This window comes from Canis lupus, chromosome 22, assembly GCF_003254725.2.
Source record: "Canis lupus dingo isolate Sandy chromosome 22, ASM325472v2, whole genome shotgun sequence".
NCBI lineage: Eukaryota > Metazoa > Chordata > Mammalia > Carnivora > Canidae > Canis > Canis lupus.
The window spans coordinates 52,008,629-52,032,766 of NC_064264.1; the positions used below are offsets into that span (position 1 = coordinate 52,008,629).

A 24,138-nucleotide genomic window follows, 5' to 3' on the forward strand; every position below is an offset into this window, starting at 1 on the left:
AAGCCTCTTCCATAGATAAGATTAGATTATTACCTTTTTTAAAAGATCAGCACATCAGCTTGTTTTCGGCTTCCATATCTAGAGTATTTACTACAACGTCAACTACATGCTAGCTACTCAATAAACGAATTCTCAGCTTTTCCTTTAAGCCTTGTGTAAGACTCTGTGATTTCCAACTCAAAAGTTAGCCAAACATACACCTGATAGGAGAAATTATTGCACCTACAGCAATGGCTTGAGAATTAGAGGGAAAGGAAACATCTCTATATGAATACATTCTTAAAAATATGGAGTCAACCAATACAATGAATAGCGAGGCAGGTCAAGTGGAAGACCACACTGAGAGCTAAGGGTGGTTCTGGCACCTCTTTGGAACACAGCAGACCAGTGACAGCCCTGATTTCCTCAGCGGACATGTGTGACATTGGCCCTCCCTGGGAGACTGAGGTCCTAGCACTTTGAGCAGGAGCCACAGATTTCAGGGGCCTTTGGTATGTATTCATCAAGCTGAGATGAAAATGACCTTTGTCTAGCTCCAACCCTTTGCTCATGGTCTTCCTAGGGTCAGGGAAAAATGGAGGCAAAGTTATTACTCTCCAGTTTTTCAGCCAGTAGAAAAGGAATCTACAAATTGCAGTTCACCGACAATCTCACTTTTCTGTCCTCAAACCCAGTCAATGGACCCCATGCTTCTTCCTCCAGAAGACAGTGCAAGTGAGAGGTCAGACGCTCAAAACTGCTACTGAAAGGCTCCCTTTTCTCTGCCATGACATTTTCTGGCATCTTGTCAGTTGGCTGCTGAGTCTCGGTGTTCACTTTGTAAAATGAATTAGTATATAAGAAATTTGCTGATTATTGCAAGTTCAGCACTCTTAATATTAGAAAATGACAAAACTTACTCATTGAATTTGTGTTTTTAATTGTCCTCCTTTAGAGAAGAAAGTCTTCCATGCCTCCCATCCCCCTTGTTGCTACCACAAGGACTGCATTTGTTCTGACTGGCCTATTCGCATAAAGGAGCCATATCAAAGGCAAATGTAGGTGCGCATCTCATTTCATGGTTCCCTGATGAGGGTATTGCTTTCCTCCAGACCTGTAAATAGTTTGCACCTTAATGAAATCAAACACTGAAAAAAAGATACCACTTGAAAAAACATTTGGGACAAGAGAAAAGAAGAAGGACAAGGCTTCTGAGGTGTTATCTATAACGCAGTGCCGAATTTCACATGACCTTCATAAATGATGAATCGTATGTTTTACAACATTTTACCAAGGCATTATTTTCTAATAAATCTCCTTTGGTGTTGCATTCTTTTTGCTTTTAATATGCAAAAAAGAAAAGCACAATGGCTGGAAATTCTCTCTGTGATCTGAAGTGCTCTCACTTGCATGCTGAGAAGTGTTATAATGAATATTTTTGGCATCAGCTGCTGATAGCAGCTTGGTACTAGCAGCACTTGATTCAAAATGTCATATGATACAATAACACACAAATTGAGTGCACAGAGGGGTAAAACATCATGCAACCTGTCATAGGTACAGCAATTTCTCATGAGTATTCAGGGAGAGAAATGTAGAAGTAGAAATCTGAAGTCTGAAAAAAAAATAAACACTCAACACCCACAAACACCAGAAAAAAAAAATTAACAAATGAAACATAGCAATTTTTTTTGTACTCATGCCACCAGTGATTTCTTTCTTCAAAACTTGATGGCATTCTTGCATGACTGATCTGGTATGATAGAAGTGTTGGAGTCAATGAGAAATCATATCTACTTAGTATGATCAAATGCATTTCCTTGTTGTGTTTGAACAGTTGAATAGTTACTGGTACCGGAAGGTCAGTTTATGTTAGCCACTCCTCTTTTTTTATTTCCACTATCTTTCTTATTGTTCAGATAGCTATCTTTTCCTTGAGTAGATTAGTGACATCTTCCCAACGTACTTTTTGTTTAATATTTATAGTTTGATTGCCTTGGTCCAAGTCCTGGCTCCCCAAAACCAGCTTTGGGGAACTCAGACTGGTGATTTTTTCCCTCTGTACCTCAGTTCCCTTGTCATTCTAGGCTACGGTGAGGACTAATGAGATAGCGTGGCACTTAGGACCACATCTGGCACACAAGGAGTTCTGTGTTCCTGTTTACGCCTTGAAAGTGGAAATTTTTTAAATATGAATACATATTATTCAAAGTATTTTAATATATCCACTTTTATTTGTTTCTCCCCCATTGGTCTACAGATTACTTCACTTTAAACAATTGGTTTGATATTTTAAGTTGGCCATCCATAGAATTTCAAAACTACGAAGAATCCTAAAAATCATGTTATCCAACTTGCATTTTCTATAGCACATTCCTAATCATCATGGTTATTGTCATCAGGCTTTTGTGAAACAACCAATTATACTTCTCAGAGACTCTGATGCTATTGAAGTGCATTTGTAATCCAAATTTTGTGCAAGGAAATGTCCTCAACAATATCAACAAATTCACTCTCTTCTCTGTCCTTCCAATTCACTTTTTTTAATAGCAGAAATCTTCACCACACTCAGTTGGTCAAGCAGCTGCCTTTGGTTCAGGTCATGATCTCAGGGTCCTGGGTTCGAGCTCTGCATCTGGCTCCCTGCTCTGTAGGGGGCCTGCTTCTCCTCCTTCTTCTGGCACTTCCCCCCACCCCACTTCTGCTCTCTATTTCTCAAATAAATAAATAAAATATTAGAAAAAAGGAAAGAAAAGAAATTTTCACCATACCCTGCACTGTGGTATAGGCAGAAAGGATTCCCATAGGCTTTTCCTTGCCTCTAAGCAGACTTCCACTCTTTCTTTTCCTTTGACTGTCCAGACCTCTGTGTTTATAATCCATTTGCACAATTACCATGCACTGGATTCTGAAACCACCTTTCTGAAGGTGGGGGCAGGACAGCTATAATTGTTTCCTCATTCTCCCGCAGGGAACTGGGAGTCAAAGGTTACGATCTTGCCCAGGGTCATAGCATCACAAGTGCCAGAGAGCCTGGAAAACCTGGGCCATAGGATTTCCCCTCCAAAGGTATTTTCACAGTGCCATGCTGCTTCTCCCCAAATGTTGTTTCACACCACCATATAAGTGGAGGCAAATACCTTAGCGATGGGCAGGGAACAAGACAACATGTAGAAACAAAAAATCATGCCTGAATGGGCAGTGAACTATTCACTCGTTCAGCCACTTAAAAGCAAGTTCACACTGAAGCTGTCCATGATGCAGACATGGAGGAGACAGATGCATGAGTTCCATATATAGCCAAGAAGGGATTGAAAAATAAAGTCCTTTGAGTCTATAGAAGAGAAAACATCAGAAGAATGGGCCTCAGTATTATTGACAATGTGGATCTGAGTTGAAACCTCCAGGACCAGTATTTCTCATCTTTTTTGAGGGTTAGGAAACCAGTATTGTTTAAGTAAGGTAAGTGAATTTTAATTCTAAAATGAAAAGTTTTCACATTCTCATCACAGAAATTTAAGTAAAAGGAAGTCTGTGTAATATCCTCATGATATCTCTAGGCCCAGAAAGGCAACAGATGGTCTCTGCATTTTAGAGATCTCTTTGTGTTCTATATTAAAATGTTTCCAATAGATTGACATAGTGTAGGAGTCTGATTCCTTATTAAAATATTGTTTCTCAGGTTTTATACAACTTCTGTGAAGCATGAGAGATGAGTGATTGTGCTTTGTAGCTTAGGCTGATGGCACAAAAATTCTCCCTACACCATACTGGAATGACTTTCCATCTTAGGGATGGTCTGGGAATAGGACAGTGGACTTATCAATGCTTAATGGGCCTAGTCATCCACTGAAATGCTGCAAGGTGATTATCAAATACATTTTTGCTGAATGCACTCAAGAGCAGCAGGAAAAATGTTTAATTGCCATAAAATGTTAACCACAGAATAAAGCAAAACTGAACTAAAGAATGGTAAATTTAGTCTTGAGCTTGGAATCCTGAAGCATGCAACTCCAGAAGCACTGGAGTGAAAGCTGTATGAACACAGTGCTCCATTTTCCTTCCAAACCATGGCCAAAGGCAGCCTCAGACCTATGTCCTTCCATTAGAAACTAACACCCAAAACACGTAAAATAAGACAGCAAAACCAGAATTCAGTACGTGTGCTGAGGCAACATTAAGAGTATTTCTTTCAGATAGTCACAAAATCCTCATCAAAAGGCCAAAGTGTCTAATACTATCATGAAGAGCAGCTGGTTGAAAGAATTTACTGCCCATATTCCCATTTCAGTATAGTAAACCAGCTGAGTATAAAAACCACACAGAGGCATCAGAGGAGTCGGACTACTACCTGGGCCAGGTGTGGAAGGTCAACATCAAGAACGTTCAAGTCATATTGATAGTATTGATAGGTACCCTTCAGACAATTGTGATGAAAATGATACTGTTCCTCTGGAATCTTCCTCCCCAAAACCCATAATCCTAGGCTAAACCTGTGAAAAGGTCAGACAAACCCAAACTGAGGAACACTCTACAAAACTTGACCAGTGCTCCTCAAAACTGTCAAAGCCATCAAAAATAGAAAAGTTTGCAAAACTGTCATAATGTAGAGAAGCCTGAGGAGACAGGATTAGCAAATGTAATGTGGTACCCTGGATGGGATCCCAGAACAGAAAAAGAATATGAGGTTAAAAACTGATGAAATCCAATTAAATATAGACCGGTATTAATAGTAATATATCAATATTAGTTCATCAATTGTCACAAACATATCACACTAATGAGATGCTAAGAAAGGGAAAACTGCTTTTGGTGTCTATGGGATCTTTGCAACTCTTCTGTAAATCTAAAACTATTCTGAAACAAAAGTTTTCTTACAAATAAAGATGTCACTCCTATTTTACCTGATGCAATGTCTTTGGATTGAAATAATTCAACTAACCAACTATTTTTGTATTTCTTTTGCTTTATGGAGGATTATGAGGGAAGCCATGGAAAGCTGCTCATGCAGCCAGGATGCCCTCGCAGACTGCCCCTGCCGCGGCATTCTGCTCTTACCCATACATGCCCTCAATCTTGCTTATACAAGTTGTACTTGTTATTTTAATTATGTAATTTAATTATTTTTGAAATAACAAGGATAATTGCAAAAGAAAGAGTTGCTATTTCTGTCAAAAAAATAGATTAAATGATTTGAAAAAAACGTGATAAAGACAAATGGCTAAAAATATTCCTTTGAATATGGGTGTTCTCATACCATAAAAGATTAAAAGGAAATGTCATGAAAATCAAGAAAGATTCTGCACTCAGATTGCTTCCATCCTTCAAATTCTGCTCCACTTAAGGATACCAAAATTAGAAATCAGAGATCATAGGTGTGATTTCTACAAGAACTCAAATCAGTTCAACCATAATCAAAGAAACCCCATGGGGCTCAAAGTATTGGTGAATGAGCAGTAATATAAAGCGAAATGTTTACGGCACATGTGTATCGTTTTTAATAATTGCCCTGTTTTACTGCTGTTTTTTTTTTTTTTTGCTAATTTATCTTTTCAATTAACCAATTACTACTGATCCCAACTGACTAACCAAGACATTCTACTGAAGATGATTTTTACTTTCATCTTTTGTGCATTAATATTTTACAGCACATTTTTGGCTGTCTTTCCTTTAACTGGTAAGTTCACATTTTTATTTTGCACCGTTTTATAATGAGCCTATGGTGCAATTCTGTCACCTTTTCCCCTGGTGGACTCTGGACACAAGGGCAATTGCCTAATTATGCTGTGCTGCGCGTAAGAAGCAAATTCGTTAAGTGCCTTCTTAGGGAAACAATGTAAATTACCAAGTGAAAGATGGAGGGAAAAAATCCCCAAGAAAAAAAGGAGCTTATATATTTTAATACAAATTCAGTGTCTGGGAAAACATATGATTTCCTCAAAATTAAGTGAGTCTATTTTCAAAGAACTCTAAGTAGGAGTGGAGCTGAATAAATGTGACGTTCTTCTCTCCTGGTTTCTAGGTAATAAATTCTGCACCAGATGATTACACTGGATGTGAATCTGTTTATGTCGGCCTGAAAGCAAGATCACTAAGACACACTTTACCTTTCCCAACAGAGTCTGTCTTTTCAATGACGGTGACAAAGCTGTTTCTACGTCAGTAGAAAACTCATTCTGATCAAAGTTGAATAGTACCAAGTGGTTAGAATTTTCTAAGCAAAAGAATAGCAAGATGCCCTAAGGATACAAAGAATGGAATTAAATGGTTATTTTCAAATCCATCTATTCATCAAATATATATCCTTTAAAAATTAGTGTGGTTCTGTCTGGAATATGCTTCAGAGGAGTAATTTTTACAATAGAGTGTTTATAAAAACACACTTGGAAAGAAATGGATGGGAGTCAAGATGGATGCTCACTATCCCTTAGGAATATAAAGCAGTGCAGAGGATTCAGAAATCAATGTTTCTTAGGATTAAGCGTTGTGCAAGTGAAAAGGTTAGAATTTTCAGCATGCACATAGGTTTGGTTGGACTTTTTATATTTCCACTATGAACATGATTGCCAGAAATACCAGCAGGCAAGTAGGCAAGAGATCAAGAGGAAAATCAAACAGGAGGCTGCCTGGACTTCTACCCACCATCTCTCGTCTCTCCCAGTTTAGAGGTAGGGACTGACTGCAGAGAGAGTGGGTAGTGAGCCTGGAAAGGTGGTGGGTGGAGTTCTCCAGGAAGCTGGGTCTCAGGAAGGCAAAGGTTCCTCCATTCTTTCCCCTTTTTTGCTTCCCACAGGAATTAACCTCGAGACTAACAGTACAACACAAAAATGAAAGAAGTGAACAAGATGAGCTGGGAAGCACAGCAGAAGTTCCCGAGGCCCAAGGGAGGTCAGATATTGAGAACACATTTTATTATAGGGTAACACACAACGTGAGCAACCCCCTGTAACATTTTAGGAACATCAGAAGGAAACAAATCTATAAGCCAAATGCAAAAAAAAAAAAAAAGAAAAAAAATCCAATAAACTTTAAAAGTTCGCTGATCTTATCTCCAAACAAACTGCTGTTTGCCTATGTATTCCAATCTTTCAAGTGCTTAAAATTAAATTTTATTAACTGATATTTTTAGGGCTTCCTATTCTACCTTGAGAATATACTTCTTTTTCCTGCTACATTCTCATACAACTTCAAATCTGCTGTGTGAGGAAAATACAAACCTTATATTCAAGAACAAAATTAAAGTATAGTAAAGTATATCATACTGCTTGTCTTATAAATGCTGCAGCAATGAGCATCCTTCTCTTTACAGCCTGGCTCATAACTCATTTCTCCTACCAAGTTTCTTGTTACTTCCTGATGTCCTTCCTTCCTCCCTGAGCCTAAAAACAGCAGCAGCAGCAGGTATATTCTCCTTCCCACCCAATAGCCACAGGACATTTCCATACAGATGTCTGTGTGGACCCTTCAACAAGTCATACATCATTAAATCAGCGTCTTTCCCCAGACGTCTCTCTGATCTTCTGAAGTGTCCTTCTCTCACCCACCCATTCCCCACGTGTAGTCAGTTACCCAAAGCTCCCTGTTCTCTCTCCACAAGGATTCTAGTTTACGGTCCCATTGGATTTGGAACCCCAGGGTAATAAGAATTTTACTCTTTTGTTTATCTGTTTTAATTACCATAGCCCCACACCTAGCACAGAACCACCCACAAGAAGATACATATTTGTTGGCTAAAGTTATATATTACTGACCTCCAGACAATACTTTTAGATTTGTCTTCTAGGTTAGCCATAGTCACACACAGGAGGATATTTTTAGAGATCCTTTGCCATCACCAACCTCTAACCTAGCATCTTTTATACTCCATACTCTTCCCGACTCCAACAACCCTACCAATGTGCACACAATTGTAAACACATACACACATAACTTCAATAAAATTTCAAATTGATAACCATTGTAAAGATCTTATTTTCAAAAGAAAAAGGTGACTGCCTTCTGTTTTTCATCTTCTGAGCTTTCCTCAAAATAAAACAGAAAATTGGCAAGCATTAGATCCATTTGATTAAATGTACACAGGTCAAATCAAACAGTTCAGGCCAAATACCTTATTGAAATATTTCATCTCATCCATCTACTTAATTGACAAAATAATCATATTGTCAAAAGCTTAATTTACCTTAGCCATGCTGATACATCTATAATCTAAAGGAGCACTTTGGAGCAGAATAGTTCCTTATACATATTTATATGGAGTTGACTTTTTAAAAAGAATTTTCAATAAAATTTCACATAGTGTAACTGATATATGATGACTAAGAAAATATGAAAACACAATCCAATTGACAGTTATGGATATCGTACTTTGGAAGACAAAGCTGCTATAGAGTATATTGGAAACATCAAAGAATGAGGCATGGGCTCATAAGCAATTGAGGGGGCGTGGAGATAAATAGAAATTAGTAGAGGAGGTAGGTTATAGTTAATGGCAAATGGAAAAGGAAGGCTCTGATTTCTAAGCTCCCTTCTTCTTTCCTCCTGCCCGACATGTGGCCTTACCCACTTAGATTCCATGGTACGTCATCAGAGTCACCTGTCCCTACCTTACTACCCTCGCTTTGACTTTCCAACCAAAACCTACTCCACACCTGTGCCCATGCAGTGGAACATAACTGGAGAGAAACACATGGTTGCCCAGGCACCACTCCTTACAGCCCATGACTGCTAATCTCCAGTGGATGGTCAGTGATGGAAGGCAATCTTACAATATTCCCTGGAGATTATTTTATACTTCTTTCCTTCTCAGAACTCCAGTACTCTTCCTCACCCTTCCTCTCAGCTCATGGCTTTACTTGCAATGTCATTGAAAAACCATCAGGAAGAGAACCACGCATTCCCACTACCATGTCTTCCAACCATCTGTATGTGTGCCCAGACAGGCTGTCTTCCTTCTTGTTACTTTTTGTGAAGTGTCCAAACTTTGATAGAGAAACTCTACCACCTATATCCCAGACTCCTCTCCACAGTGCCTGTTAAAGAGCTTTGCCATAGCAAGTTTTCTTCTGGAGTATCCTGTTTCCTTGTCAGCTCACGGAGAATTCAAAAAGGTTTGAAAATTAGATAGCCAGCATTTTTCATTGTTTTCTGCAAAAGGTCTAAAATGGAGTGCCTAGGTTCCCATGCTGCAGATATATTAATGGTTAATTCTCAGTCATCATCTCACTTGACGTAACAGCAGCACTGAGGGTAACTGGCTTCTCTTCTTCCATGTGGCTTCAGGAATCAAGCTTTCTTCATCCTCCTTCCTATCAGAGGTTCAAAACCATGTTTTACAAACATAGGCTCATCCTCACAGTTCTCTTCCCCATCTACACTGATTCACCAGCAATGAATTCAATCAATTACTTATAACCCCCAAACTTAAGTCTCCACCCCATGGGCTGCCCCTGAATTCCAGATTCTGAGATCCAATTCTACTTACCACTTCCCCTTAGCTGTTTCCAAAAAGCTTTTCAAATTTCTCATGTCTGAAACCAAACTTGTGATCCCAGCTCTCACACATCCTCTCACAAACTTCCCCACCCCAATAAATAATCCCATCCTTCCAGTTGCTCAGGCCAAAAAACTTGAAGTTCTCCTTGACTCCTGTCAATTCCACTTTCAATGCATGTCCAGAATCTGACCTTTCTACACCTTTCGTCAATAATGTTTCAAGCAACCGTTATTTTGTGCCTAGATCATCTCAATAGTACATATCACATTTTAACTCTGGCCCCCACAGTCCATTCCAATACAAGAGCTAGAGTGATTACTATAAAATGTCAGTCAGATCATGTTTTTCAAAACTCTCCAATTTCTTCCTTTGCCCCTAGGAGTTAAAGGCAAACTCTTCACTATGACCTACAGACCACCCACTGCCTCTCTTATGTCATTCTTACCACTGATTGACTTACTCTGCTCCATCTGAAGTGGCCCCTATAATTTACCAACGTGCCAAGTATGCCACTGCCTCCGAACTTTGCATTTGATGCCTAGAATGCCTTCCCAGATACCTGCATAAACTCTCCTTTACTTCTTTGAACTCTCTGGTCAAATGTCATTGAGTATATCCACGATGATCCTGTACAAAAGAGCATCCCCCCAGACACAGCACTTACTTTCACCTTTCTGTTTGATTTTCATCATAGAATTTGTCACCATCTTACATACTTCATACTATATTTTTGTGCTTACTTTATGGCTATAAGCACCACACCATGAGGATAGGGATCTCAGCCATTTTATTCACTTGTTCCCCAGAATCCAAAAATATACCTGGCAGATAAAACTCAATATATAGTTGTTGAATAAATGAATAAATTGAATTTTTAAAAGGATATTTATATAAGTAATAATAAATGAATGAATAATAAACCTTAAAAAAGCATTTACTAAGTGTTTACTATCAGGCATACTGAATGCTTTACAGGTACTGCCTTATAAAACCTTCACAACAATCTTTAAGGTAGACTCTTTTAATCCCCAATTTTATAGATGAGGAAATTAAGGCTTAGAAAAGTCAAAGAACTCACCCAAACTCCCAGAGCCACTACATGGTAGACTTGAGACTAATACTCAAGCCTGATTGATTCCACAGCCCCCTGTTTTTCTAAATTGACGCCGCACATCTCATAGCTGTGTTGCTGGGATGAATCTCAATAATGACCTTAGTGTGCATTAAACACAATAGATGTCAGCACTTAGTGTCATTAAAAAATCAAACTCTACACAGTAGGTAAAACACTAAATGATAACTTATCAGATTCAAATAGCTATGTAGATTGCTATGTACCATGTTTTCCAACAGAGACTGATTTATTATAACTTCATTGCCTTGTTAAATGGAGAGACGCCATCACTGTAAATTTGGAATTAGGATATCTTCAATTTAGCTCCCAAAAGCTACTTGGTTTTTGTTGATGCTAACATTCAAGTTGTTAAAATCTATTTGCCAAGGTGCTACTGAACCCAATTCCCCATCATCACATGCACAAACCAGAAAAAAATTAGATTAAATATCTCTGGTTATAAATAGCAAAATGTACTTCTTGCCCTCCTCTCCAGGACCCATCCCCCAGAGACGTGTCTTCTGATCTAACCCCACAAATTCTCTTGATCAAAAAAGGCTGCTGCCCTGAGATGTGCTTGGTTCAATACCTACTCTTTTCTGGACTTGTCTCCATGACCCAGATTCCTGCCGCTAATCTGATTCTGAATCCAGTCCTATTATCTCCAATACTGTTAACCCTATGTTCCACTAGCTCCTGACATTTACCTTACATGGGTTCTCTATTTCAGCCAAATATATTGAAGTCCTCTTTTCTAAGGTTGCAGAATTAGCAGTTACACATCCAGATAGGCTTAAGGAATAAGAAAGAGGAAGGTATGTGATAGCTGGCCTTCAATAGGACTCCAGTGATCTTGCCTCTGGGTATTCACATTCTTTCAAAGCCCCTGCCCGGGCACCTGGGTGGCTCAGTGGTCGAATGTCTGCCTGCGGCTCAGGTCGTGATCCTAGAGTCCTGGAATCAAGTTCCACATCAGGCTCCCCACAGGGAGTCTCCTTCTCCCTCTGCCTGTCTCTGCCTCTCTCTGTGTGTCTCTCATGAATAAATAAACAAAATATTTTTAAAAATAAAATAAAGCAAAGCCCCTTCCCATACTGAATACAGTAAACCCATGTGACTGGAAATAGGTCCTGAAGGGCATTGTAGGATCTGCCTTGAACTCTTAGATCATTCTCTCTGTAGGATGCCCAGCAATCATGTCATGAAGTCAGTAAAGTGGCCTTATGGAGAAGTCCATGCAGGAAGGAACTGCCAATGGCCAGCACCAACTTACTACCCACATGTATGAGCCATCTTAGAAGAAGATTCTCCAGTCCCAGTCAGATTTCAGATCACTGCCTCTTCAGCCAACATCTTAACTGCAATCCCATCAAAGAAGATCCTGAACTACTGCTTCCCAGCTAAGACACTCTTGAATTCCCGACCCATGGAAAGTGTGCAAAATGACAAATGTTTATTCTTAGTTGAAGTCTTTGAGATTTAGGTAATTTTGTTATGCAGTAAAAGTCTACACTAAAACAACATGCAAACGAAATCCATTTGTAAAGAAAGTAAGCTTAGAAAGACATGAGCTGTATAACAAGAAAAATTGTGTATAAATTCAACCCAACATTCAAAAAATATGTGGCATATAAGACAGATACAATGTCTTTTTACAAAGCTTAGAGTTTTGATTATGGGTTTAAAAAAAAGCTATTAGCTGACTTTTTCTGACCTTTAGTAGAGCCCTAAATGTCAGCATTTCAATAAATTTGTGTAATAGCACAAATAGCTTCAACTATAGAAAACAGAACTCTGAAGACTTGAAACTTTAAACTCTGAACTCTGAGAAATGTTAAGAAACATTATTTTCTGCTATTAATGCAATAACCTTGATTTAAAATATAATAATAACCAACTGAATTTAGATTGCCTAGGACAGAAACAGAAGATTAAAGACAATGGCAGGCCATAACTACAAAGAAAATATCAAGATCAGGACCAAGGTAGAAGCATTCACTCTAAGGTTGAAAGTTTGGCATTAATACCAGAAGGGCATTGTAGTTAGATCTGTATACTTATTATGCTTTCTTATATAAATATACATTTGTCTGGGGTAACTAATTAGATACGAACATAAGTCATTCCATATATGACATCAGTGATTCTTCAACTAACCCTTCTGTTGCCTGAGTTACAAGATCAGCGCTTCTTGGACTGATGTTAAAGAGTGATCTCAACAATGTGAACTCAAATTGCCAACCGCAGACAATATAAGATATTCAAGTAAGCAGATGAAATGATATGCACCCAACTTCTAGAGGCACCTAGTATTGCCCATGTTTACTCTCACCATGGTATATTACACATTACAGGAAAAGAAATTTTATAAATCTGAAATTGAAGACAGAAGACCTGAAGTAATATTCAGCTTCTGTTTTGAAGCTCTGGGAAAGTGAACTTTCACAGATAAAAGCTAAATAATTTCAATGGCCTCTCTTGCCCTCAAATAAAGTACTTAGCATTCATCTCTTCATGGGAATGTATAACTCATTTTGTTAGAGTTGACTCTATCCTAGAAATTAGGATGCAGACCCCTAAGGTACCAGAACTGTGTTTATGATTCTGCCTCTGTTCTCAAGTTGGTACACTGTATTTGGCCAATAGATAACCGTTGAGGGACAGATTAGACAAATTCTCATCTTCTAACCAGCTCATGGAATACAACCAACCTATTTTGCATACTGATCTTCTATCAGGCACTGTATTAGGCACTCAAGATACAAAGCAGTTTAAGGAAAAGTCTTATGAGTGAATGAGCTCACATTGCAGCAGGAGACCCAGACATGTACACAGATCACCACCAGAGCAGGAAAAAAATGTCACAACTGAGGGACATTGATGATAGAGGGAAAGGCAGAGAAAAATCCCAAATTCTGGAAAGAAATAAGGGATAGAACAGAGCACTACAGAACAGGACATGATGAAACAATGACCTTTGGTCTTGGTCTTTAAGCAGAAGGGCTCCTGATGGACACTTGGCTTTTCACAAGGCAAGTGTAGACAGTATGCCACAAACCTGAAGGAAGGCTCTATGAAATTAGACTGTATCCTGGAAATGTCTCTAAAAGAGTAAGCATCGGGCAGCCGGGTAGCTCAGCAGTTTAGCGCCACCTTCAGCCCAGGGCATGATCCTGGAGACCCAGGATTGAGTCCCACCTGGAGACCCAGGATTGAGTCCCACGTCTGGCTCAGGCTCCCTGCATGGAGCATGCTTCTCCCTCTGCCTGTGTCTCTGCCTCTCTCTCTCTCTCTCTCATGAATAAATAAATAAAATCTTTAAAAAAAAAAGAGAGAGAGTAAGCATCAAATAAATGTGTCTCTAAGGGCCCATGAAACCAAAAGAATGAAGAAAGAAATTAGCATGTTTTCTGGCAAGGTATTCAATAGTAAAATTTGGAGCTTATCTTATTCTTACTTTGAACTCCCCACAATTAACGAGATTAAGAGGCCAGAGTCTTTTTTTTTTTTTGTATTCCAACTGTCTTATCCAGAATAATGCCTCCCCCCAATGATACCTACATCCTCATCTCCAGAACCTGTGCATATGTTATTATACATTGCAAAAGGACTTTGCAGATGTAATCAAGGTTAAGGACCTTGAGGAAGGAAGACCAGCCTAGATGATCCAGGTGGGCAAAATCTAATCACATGTGTCCTTTAAAGTGGAGAACATATCCTGGCCGTGGTCAGAGAAATGGCAGCATGAAATGGGATGTGTTACTCTGTTGCTAGTTCTGAGATGTAAGGGGCTCCATACAAGGAGAGAGAGAGGCCCTCACATCCCAAGAAGCAAAATCCACCAAAAAAAAAAAAAAAAAAGAACACAAGCCCCCATGCCTGCTGAGCCAATTGACAACACCATCTACAACAATCCCCGACAACATGACTGACAGGAAGGAAATAGAGGCCAGGGTCCTACAACCACATGGGAATGAACTCTGTCAAAACCTGAATGAGCCTCCAGGGAGGAATGCGACCTGCTGACTCCTTGATTTTAGCTGGATGAGCCCCATACAGGACTTCCAACCTGCTCAATTGTAAGATATTAAACTTATGTTATTTTATAGGACTCAGTTTGTGAATAATATGTTACAGCAGTAATAGAAAGCTAATACACCTACATATTCTGTTTTTATCTTAAGGAGAGAGTAACAAATACAGGCTTATAACTTGATCTACTAAAAATACATACTGTTCAAGATACAGAAATGTTACAGTAATATCACTTATTTTTATGGACCAATTCTTCTAAGGGGAAAGAAAGAGTAAAAAAAAAGAACTACTATTTATTGAGTTAATACCAGGCGCTAATCATTATACAAAGTGCTCTACTTAGCAACAGTAATCACTGATTCTTTTTAATGCACTTGTGTATGTTAATAGGGGATAGGCATTGTCCTAAGCACTTTACATGTATTAACTCATTTAATCTTCAATGAGGCAACTTCTATTATCATCCCCATTTTACAGATGAGGAAACTGAGACACAAAAAGAATGTGAGGAATACGCTAAGGTCATACAGGTAGTAATCACTTAATCCCCATAGCAGCTCTCTAATAGAAGTGAGCATCTATCAGGAACACTCTGTGTTCCGGGTACCAGGCCAAGCCAGGCCAAGCAGTTCCCATTCACTGGCACACTGCTGCCCCAATAGCACCCTGTTTGCAGATGTGGAAGCCGGAACTTACAAAGGCTCAATAACTCATTTGGTGTCTCACAACGAACAAGTAGCTAAGATTGGAAATGATCCCAGAACTGATCCCAGAAATGACCCTCTTAACCATCCAGTGTGTTCTAGAGAAGCCCAATAAGTCTGGGCCAGCAGCATAAATGTACAGCTGGCTGCTTGAGGATGTCCTTTTCTGAACAATCTTCAGAGGAGTGTTTTAGCTAAAGGCTTTCCAAACACTTGAACCAAGCCAGATCTCTCCCAAAGGACACTCAAGATCCTCTCCATTGGCAGATGGTGGGCTTCATGTATGCCAAGTCAACAACTGGGAATCTTTGTATTTAACAACAACAATAATCATCAGTCACTTTCCCACTTTTCATTCAATCTTGATTACAAAATTGATTCAATAAGTATTTACTGAGTACCTACTATGTGAAAATTAATATGATGAGCAATAAGAAACATTCAAACAGTATGATTTTTCTGAGTGTATTGATTTCAACCTTATAATTTTGAAAAGAAGTTAAAAGAGCTTCAGTAATCTGTTGGGTGACAGCCATGGCCCTGATGACGACATATCAGGGGAAATTCAATCAATTTCTCATAATCTTCTAGATAAAGTCAATGCAATTATGTCAGAAAAAGAATTGGACTAAGAGTCAACAGACCCAGGTGCTAGCTGAGAGCTGAGTGACCTTGAACAACTCATTTCACTTATCTACCTCCATGTCCTAAATTATAAGAGGATTGGTCTATAAAATATCCAATATCATCTCAGTTCTGATTTCTGACCTAGCACTAGAAGAAGGCCTAGATTCAGGCAATGTGCTAGAAAGCAGGAGAGGAGTGGACCTGGTACCTAGAGTGGTGCCAGAGACACTCATATATGAACTAGGAGGGTTTCTTATATTTAAAAATAAAAGACCCCAGAAAAAGAGCACTCCAAAGTTATCAGCAAAAAATGCAGTGAATTTTCCAAGACCTGAATTAAAAATGGGACACCAGAAATAGTAACCCTGCTAAGTAAGTAATCTCAGATGTACTTGACACTTGGTTAATGGGATTTAAAGAAAAGTAAACATGCACCCACACAAATGTATGCACACATATAATACACGCACATCCCCTTGCACAGAAATGAGTGAGTGCTTCCCACTCTCTCAAGTGGAGCAATGAGCTGCTCCAAGCATCAACATGGAGCTATTATACAAGCTTGCTGCACTGCACCAAATTCACTGAACACACAGCACGCCTAGAAATGCTACCACGTCTTCCTACAAGCACAAAGGAGGCCCTGGAACTCTTCCAAACCCGCTGGTTTTATCAGCTAGGTAAAGGCATTCATTTAACCCGCTGAAATAACCGGACTACAAGCTGGTACTTGGCAGCCCTGGGAAAGGCAGCTTCTCAGTCCACTCTGCAATCCAGGAGAAGAAAGGGGATTCTACGTGGATCCACCTGGGAATCAATCAAATGATAAAGAAAGTTGAATTTTAGTGCCCACAAATGATATTTCTTTGCACAAAAGGATTGTACAGTTTCGGCACAGAGCATGGAATCGTGAGGAGGTAAATTCAATAGGAAACTGCAGAAATAGGGAAGAACAGTGAACATTTAGCAAGCAGAAGGCTAACACTAGTGTTTCTACTGCAAAATGCTGGAGATGCTGCATGTTCATCCATTACAGGGTTTATATGAATGAAAAGTCGAAAGAAATTAAATAATCACAGTCTTCTCAGCACAGATCTCAGTTCATTCTCCACTCTGCTCCACAAATGATGTAAAAATCCTCTGAATCTTCATCATGCATTTGGCTTGCTCTTTGAAGCTCAGTTACTCTTGAACCGGTTACACTTGAATCTCATGTTCAATGGAAACTATCAATAAGGTCTTCATGACCTTCGATTTTTCACCCACACATAGATATCTTTCACAAAATATACAGGGTGCTCACTGCCCACATCTCTGGGTGACTCTAATTGTCACTCCCTCAATTTAAAGCTTATTTTTTTTACCTATAAAATGTGAAGTTTGTTTTACTTTTAGCTCTGTGATGCTTATTTTTAAATGGTGGCTTTTAAAGGGAAAACCATGGAAAGGCTTCAGATGTAACAAGTCCAGAAGATGGAAAGAAAGGGAAATGAGAGCATAGTTTTATTGTTGCCTCATTTAGTCTTGATTAAAGTGAAACACACACACACTCATCTTTTTCCCTTTCTTCACTTAGAATCTTTTTGTTTTCTATTCTTTATTTGGATTAGCAGCTATTGAAAGTAAGAATCCTAACAGGCAGAACCCTAGAATTTGAAAAAAGGGAGTAACTTTGAAGAGCACCAGAAATGAATGGAGCTGATAAATATTAGAGAAGAGAATTTACTTTTTGAAATTAGAACAAAGTCTTTCCTCTTTGAGTATGAGCTATGTTTCCATATGTGTCTTTGTTGCTTCTGTCCTCAGAGTTTGTACCCAGAAGGCACAGAAAAGTGTCTTTCTGGTCCAGGAAATAGAGGAAGGTAAGGAATAAAACTTCCTGCTTTCTCTGTTTTTTTGTTTGTTTGTTTTTGTTTTGTTTTGTTTTGTTTTTTAACTGCCAGGAAATGCCTGCTTCCTCTGTCTCTGAAGTAACAATCCCTGAGATCCCAGTGAAGGAAAGTTGGCCTTCACCAGGCCTGAGGTTCTTTCTTTCAGAGTTAACCAATCATGTGGGTCCAGATGCCAGACCAGATTGTTCCCCCTTGGGGGCGGGAAGTGACTGTCAGGGTCTTATCTTCAGGAGCTGAGAACTGCATCCAGGGCATGACCTAATTCAAGCCTGCGTCCTTCTACTATGCCAGCCAATACTACTATGCCAATATCTGTTGATATTACCAGCTGTGTCCATATGGCCCACTTCCATTCATTTACACACACACACACACACACACACACACCACACTTTAGAAAAGATTTGGCCAGCCATTTAAATAGGCTAGCTGCTCTGGTTGCATCTTCATTCAGTGTTCTTCCGTTCATTATGATTGGTGTGGTCCAAAGGAAGAGGTTATTTCTTAAGGGTGTGAGAAGAGATGCATTGAAAATGCATTCCTTAGGGAGAACTGAGATATTCTTCTCTAAGAAGGTCATAAACAGATCACATTGCATTAGGAGTTTCTTTTGCCCTGGTTTCTGGGCCCTGGAGAGCTGAGCTTTATGATCTACAAGGTACAGTTATCTGATTAGTGCTGAAGAAATCATCTTTTCTGTGTGAGCTCTTTAAAGCAAAACTAAGTTTTGTCAATGATTCTTCCCAGAAGAGAATGGTATCTTTAATTTGAGCTACAAAGCCCCTGCTGGCAAGCATCCATACTTTCCTATAGCTGAATCTGGCTGATTTAAAAGTCACCTCATGAATTTGGGACAGGACAGGTTGGAGGTATGGAAAAACACCACCATTACAATTGAAGGACTGTCTTACTACTGATAACCAAAAATAAAGCTGTAGAAAGGAGAGGGGAGGCAAGCAGAAGAGATCAAGGGACAGGCAAAGGAGAGCATAAAAAAAAGCAGTGTATGTAACACAGGATATTTTCAACAAACAAAGCACTGAGCTATTCTAAAGCACAACTACAAACACTCTTCTGAAACACCTGTGACCAAAGATGGGACCAAGTTATGGCCTTTCTCTTCCTATTTTTTAGAAATACAGAAGACCTAGAACAACATTTACCAAATAAAACATGAGAATAAGTAGGAAACTTACCAATGTGCTTAAAAGTTTCTGTCATCTATTGAGGTAAACCAAACAGAAACAAGTATATGAATATTACCAGGGTCTCATATTTTCCAACATTTATTTAATGCAACTTACACAAAAGAGCTTTCTCCCCCAAGGTGGTGGAGATTGTCACTCCTATTTTCCAAAGTATTAACTACATTTCACTCTTTCATATTTATGGGTTAATGAAATTTGAACCTAGGAAGCAAGTGACCTGAGTTTTAGTTTAGTTAGACTGTTAAGGACCATTTGGCTTTTCATGACTTTCAGTTCTCCATCTGCTGAATAAGGACTCCAGTCTTGAGGAGGTCCTCCATGATTTACGGAAGCATCACTGTCCTCTTTTTAGGACAGGCTGCATCTCCATTAGATTACATAATGGACAATGTACTAGACCTAGCAAAGAAAGGCTAGCCTGGCTTGTTAATGTAAATGAAAGCAAGAAAACAGTATCTTAAGTGGGAAAGAACCAGTAACATCAACCTACATCTGGACAATACTAATATTTTGTTTTAGAAGAGGCTTCATTGACATTGTATCATCTGATTCTCACAAAAGACTCTGAAGGCTAATATTCATCAATGTTTTACCAGTAGGGAAATTCAATGATTTTTATCTAAGGTCACCAGAGAAAAATCTTTTTAAAAAATGAGTAAATCGGACTGAAACTCAGGCCGATGGTTTGAAAGTCTGTATATGCCATATCAAATCAAATCCACCAGAAATTGTATTTCCCACAGACACTTACTGCCAACATTGTGTCAGTTCACTATTAATCAGTACTGTTAGGTATTCCAACTACCACCTGAATAGTTTAAACAAATAAAGACCTTCAGTGCTAGCCTTAGGAAAAATATATCAGTGGTTATATATACTTGAAGGAGTTTATTTTTCTTTTCAGGGCACAGGTTTGAAAGCTGCCTACAGTAGGAAGCAATGCTGATTATTTTTGGTATCAACAATGTCCCCAAAAATGTATAGAGAATAAAGAAACTAGCTCTTGCTTAGTCTTGTTTAGCTTGTCTCTATGCATGGCATCCCTGGGCTGTGTGGAAAGAAAAACAAAGGAGTCCTCCCAATCGTTGGCCATTCAACTGCATACAGACGAGCCTGTCCCTTGTTGGGCCACAGCCACAGGAGCAAATTTATTTTATTTTTTTTAAGATTTTATTTATTTATTCATGAGAGACAGAGAGAGAGGCAGAGACACAGGCAGAGGGAGAAGCAGGCTCCATGCAGGGAGCCCGACATGGGACTCGATCCCAGGTCTCCAGGATCATGCCTAGGGCCGAAGGCAGCGCTAAACCACTGAGCCACCTGGGCTGCCCACACAGGAGCAAATTTAGGCCTGAGGATTCTCCAAGGAGAAAGGAAGTACCAAGCAAGTCTCCACAGCAAGCTTCTCATTGATCTAGGCAATAGTAAGTTCTACAACATATTAAAGCTCAGCTGTCAACAGGGCACTATCCCTTGAAGGTGGTGGCACCAAGCAGAAAACACAATCCTGCACCCAAAAGAACTCACAGGCAGGGAAGGCTAACCCAGAAGTAGTTACAAGTATGTGCTTGGTGTCTTTGTAAATTACAACAGCAGAGATCTCAGGAACTCTCTGGGATCTGGAAGGTAACATTTGAGCTCAATCCTGAAAGATGAGGGGGAGTCTATCCTCTAAGCTGTGCAAGGGCACTGCACCTGGAGGTAAAAGCATAGAAGAAAGAATATCTGCATTTAGGAAAGAGCCTAGATTCTATAGGAAATGGGGAGAAGTTTAGTGTGGGAATTGCAGACAGTGATCCTAACAAGAGATTCTTCAGGAGTTCTCAGAAATGCACCAGTTACATTGTTGAAAACACTCTGAATCCTTGGTTTTAATTGATTTTTAAATCAATAATACAATGACATTTAAAACATCTATTTCCATCCTCAATCCAAAAAGAAATATATATTTTCTTTTAATGAAAGGAGATATTTATCAAAACCTTCAGATTAAATTCTATGAAAAATCATCCATAGCCATCAATCCTTATGATTCCTTCAACAGTGCAAATGGAAGAGGAACAATATAACCTCAACACTTCCCAAATCCCTCCACGAAATCATACATGGCTGTTCAAGACAGGGAAATAAAATAAGCTTTAGAAGACAATAACTAAACAACATGGATTTACTGAATATCAATTCTTACCTCCGAAACTACCATACCTGGTTTTTATCATCACTCAGGCAGGAAATGGAGCAATTGAACAGCAGCTTTGCCAGAATGAAGCAGGAAGACACAGCCGACACACAATTACCAAAATGTTTATTTCATCTAAGAAAATGCTCCATGTGCCATGCAAGCCATAGTCATGAAGCACTACATATTGAAAAGAAATGTTCATTTTCTGAGAGGTCAACTGGGGAAAAAGAATGGAGTTTCTTTTTGCTGTTTATACAAAAGAAAATCTATCTTGAGCCAAAGTCAATTCGCAGCACTGTGCTTTGCCTAACATGGTGACACCGTAAATTGAAATTATCAATAAAATTACCAATATCTCTACAACCAACCAACATGTATCATCACGTTTTAATCAAATGAAATAGTCCTTCTTTCCATGGATTTTCCAAAATATTTATTATTTGCACAATCAGGCAGCACACATCCCATGCTGGCTACTTATTAGTTCCGAGTATGTTCTGTTCTCAATTGTGTCATATCCATTTCCTGACGTGAGGGGGCCATGTCCATACATCTTCACAGTACAGGTCAATTCAACCAACCAAACATATCTTGAATGTCTACGTTTTCCAGATACTATACAAGGTACGAGAATCCAACAATTAATCAGAAGCCATTTCTGCCTGTGAGAGTTGTCAGCCTCATTTTATTATCACAGTAACTCACAAAGCAATTATTCATAGTGAGCACCAAGAAATATTTGGTGAACAAACAGGTGGATGTACATGTAAGTAAATAAATGCCAATTGCTATTTCAAAAATGTTTAGAATGAGAGTTGCTGCTTTTATTCTGAAAGTTCATTTCCATTTCCATTGCCAGAAAAAAAAATCACCTTGAGTGTATTGAGTCTTAGGAATTCTCCACCCAGCTCTGATCAAGCACTGGTCATGCCTGCTAGGAGGCTTTGGTGTTTATGGATATAGGAGTGAGTATACTATTCTATGGATCTCATTTCTATGAGCTTTAGCTACAAAATTATTCATATATATAATGTGCATATCAACATATATAATATATATTGTATCCAAACAGTGCATATATATGCATACACATACAAACATGTAGATACACACACACACACACACACACGTGCCTTTTCTAAACAAATAGATCAAAGAAATCAGTGGTCAAGAGAAAATATTATAAGGCCTGCTATTCCCCCTTGTTACAAATTTTCAGGATCTTTTCAGAAAAAAAACACATGTTGCTCTAAAAGTCAGTCCCACTTGCATAGACATAAGAAACCAATTCCAAGGTGTCTCCCAGTTTGGATCCTGCCAGAGAAGATTAGGATGATCCTCTGAAGTCTACTTCAAGTACAAGAACTGTCATTTCTGTGAACCCTCTCCTATAAACACAACTTGTAATATTTCCCTACATTCTTTGCAGTCTGTGTAACTTAACTAAGCTTCCTGAGAGCTAGTACTATGAACTGCTCACCTTTAAATGCTTACTACCCAGCACGGTCCAGGTCAGACCCCACCAGCACAGGAAAGGACACTCCGTGGTGTGTATTAAGTGTCTTAAATTAAATTTAGGGGATCCCTGGGTGGTTCAGTGGTTTAGCGCCTGCCTTCAGCCCAGGGCGTGATACTGGAGACCCAGGACTGAGTCCCGCATCGGGCTCCCTGCGTGGAGCCTGCTTCTCCCTCTGCCTGTGTCTCTGCTTCTCTCTCTCTCATGAATAAATAAAATCTTAAAAGAAAAAAACAATTAAATTTAAAAGGCATTTTCTTTTGATATATGTTGATATATGTTGTGAATCCCCCTTAAAATAGTTGAGTATCCCATAGCATACCACAAGTTTCTGTGTGAGAGACAGAGTTGGAAATTTCTGTCCCAAATATCATGCCTCTAAAATATATTAGCTTGTTCCTATGTACCTTAGGGAGAATCCCAGGCCTGAAATAAACCAGTAAGACCTCAAATACAGCAGGGCAGTGAGCCTAACACAGATTTATTAAAGCCTTAATTCCCTCTTCTTACCTTCTAGCAAATTACTCCCCTTTACAATATCCCAGGATATTAAAAAAAAAAAACCCTGTTGTATATTACACTCTTTCATGAATATACCAGCACCATGAAAGAGTAGAAACTAGGACATAACTAGTTTAATGCATAGTAAGTACTATGCAATCCCATAGCTACATTGTTCAAGGAAGAATAAAGCATTTGACCAGTGCAATCTAATTAAGGGGATATATGCCCTGCCAGATGCAGGGTTTCTTATTAAACCAAGGGGATTACAACATACCAGAAACGGGCAAAAAGTTTAGCCTTGTTGCCTGTGGGGAGGGGATTTAACTTTCTTGAATCCTAAATCCCTGATGCTTTAGCCACAATACTCAACCAAATCATCGCGACATGCTAGGGTGGGAGGAGGGGTGTGAAAAACAATGCTACCAGCAATGCTTATAATATTGAAGTTTACCAAAAAAAATGTATTTGTGAAAAGTTATGGTAGATTCAAAATTAGCTCTCCAATATCATTAGTGCCACTTGCATTCCAGTAGGCTTCCTTGAGTGCAGACAGGAGAGGAGGCTATAACCACATCAAGGATGGAAATTACAAAAGAGAATTCTCACACGTATGGATGCCAGGCATCATGCAAGTTCACTGTGAAATTAAACGTGTTAAAACTTTGAGAAACATTTAGAAAAATTTAAAATATATTTACAGATTGTCAGAAGTCCTCTTGTGTTTGTGTGTCTGTGTGTGTGTGTCATGGGTAAAAAACAGGGTGTCAACATTTATAATATTTTATATATACCTTTTGCTTAGATATCTCAAGCAGACCTCTTGACAAATCAGAATTTTTTTTGGAATTTTAACAAATTTTTTTCTTTTTTAATTTAAATTCAAT

At 38.9% G+C, this 24,138-nt stretch overlaps 1 protein-coding gene across 6 annotated transcripts in view; it reads right to left on the minus strand.

The window, feature by feature from the left end:
• FGF14 (fibroblast growth factor 14) overlaps positions 1-24,138 on the minus strand; it is a 604,690-nt gene that overhangs the window by 492,756 nt on the left and 87,796 nt on the right. The gene's annotated exons all lie outside the window — the stretch shown is intronic.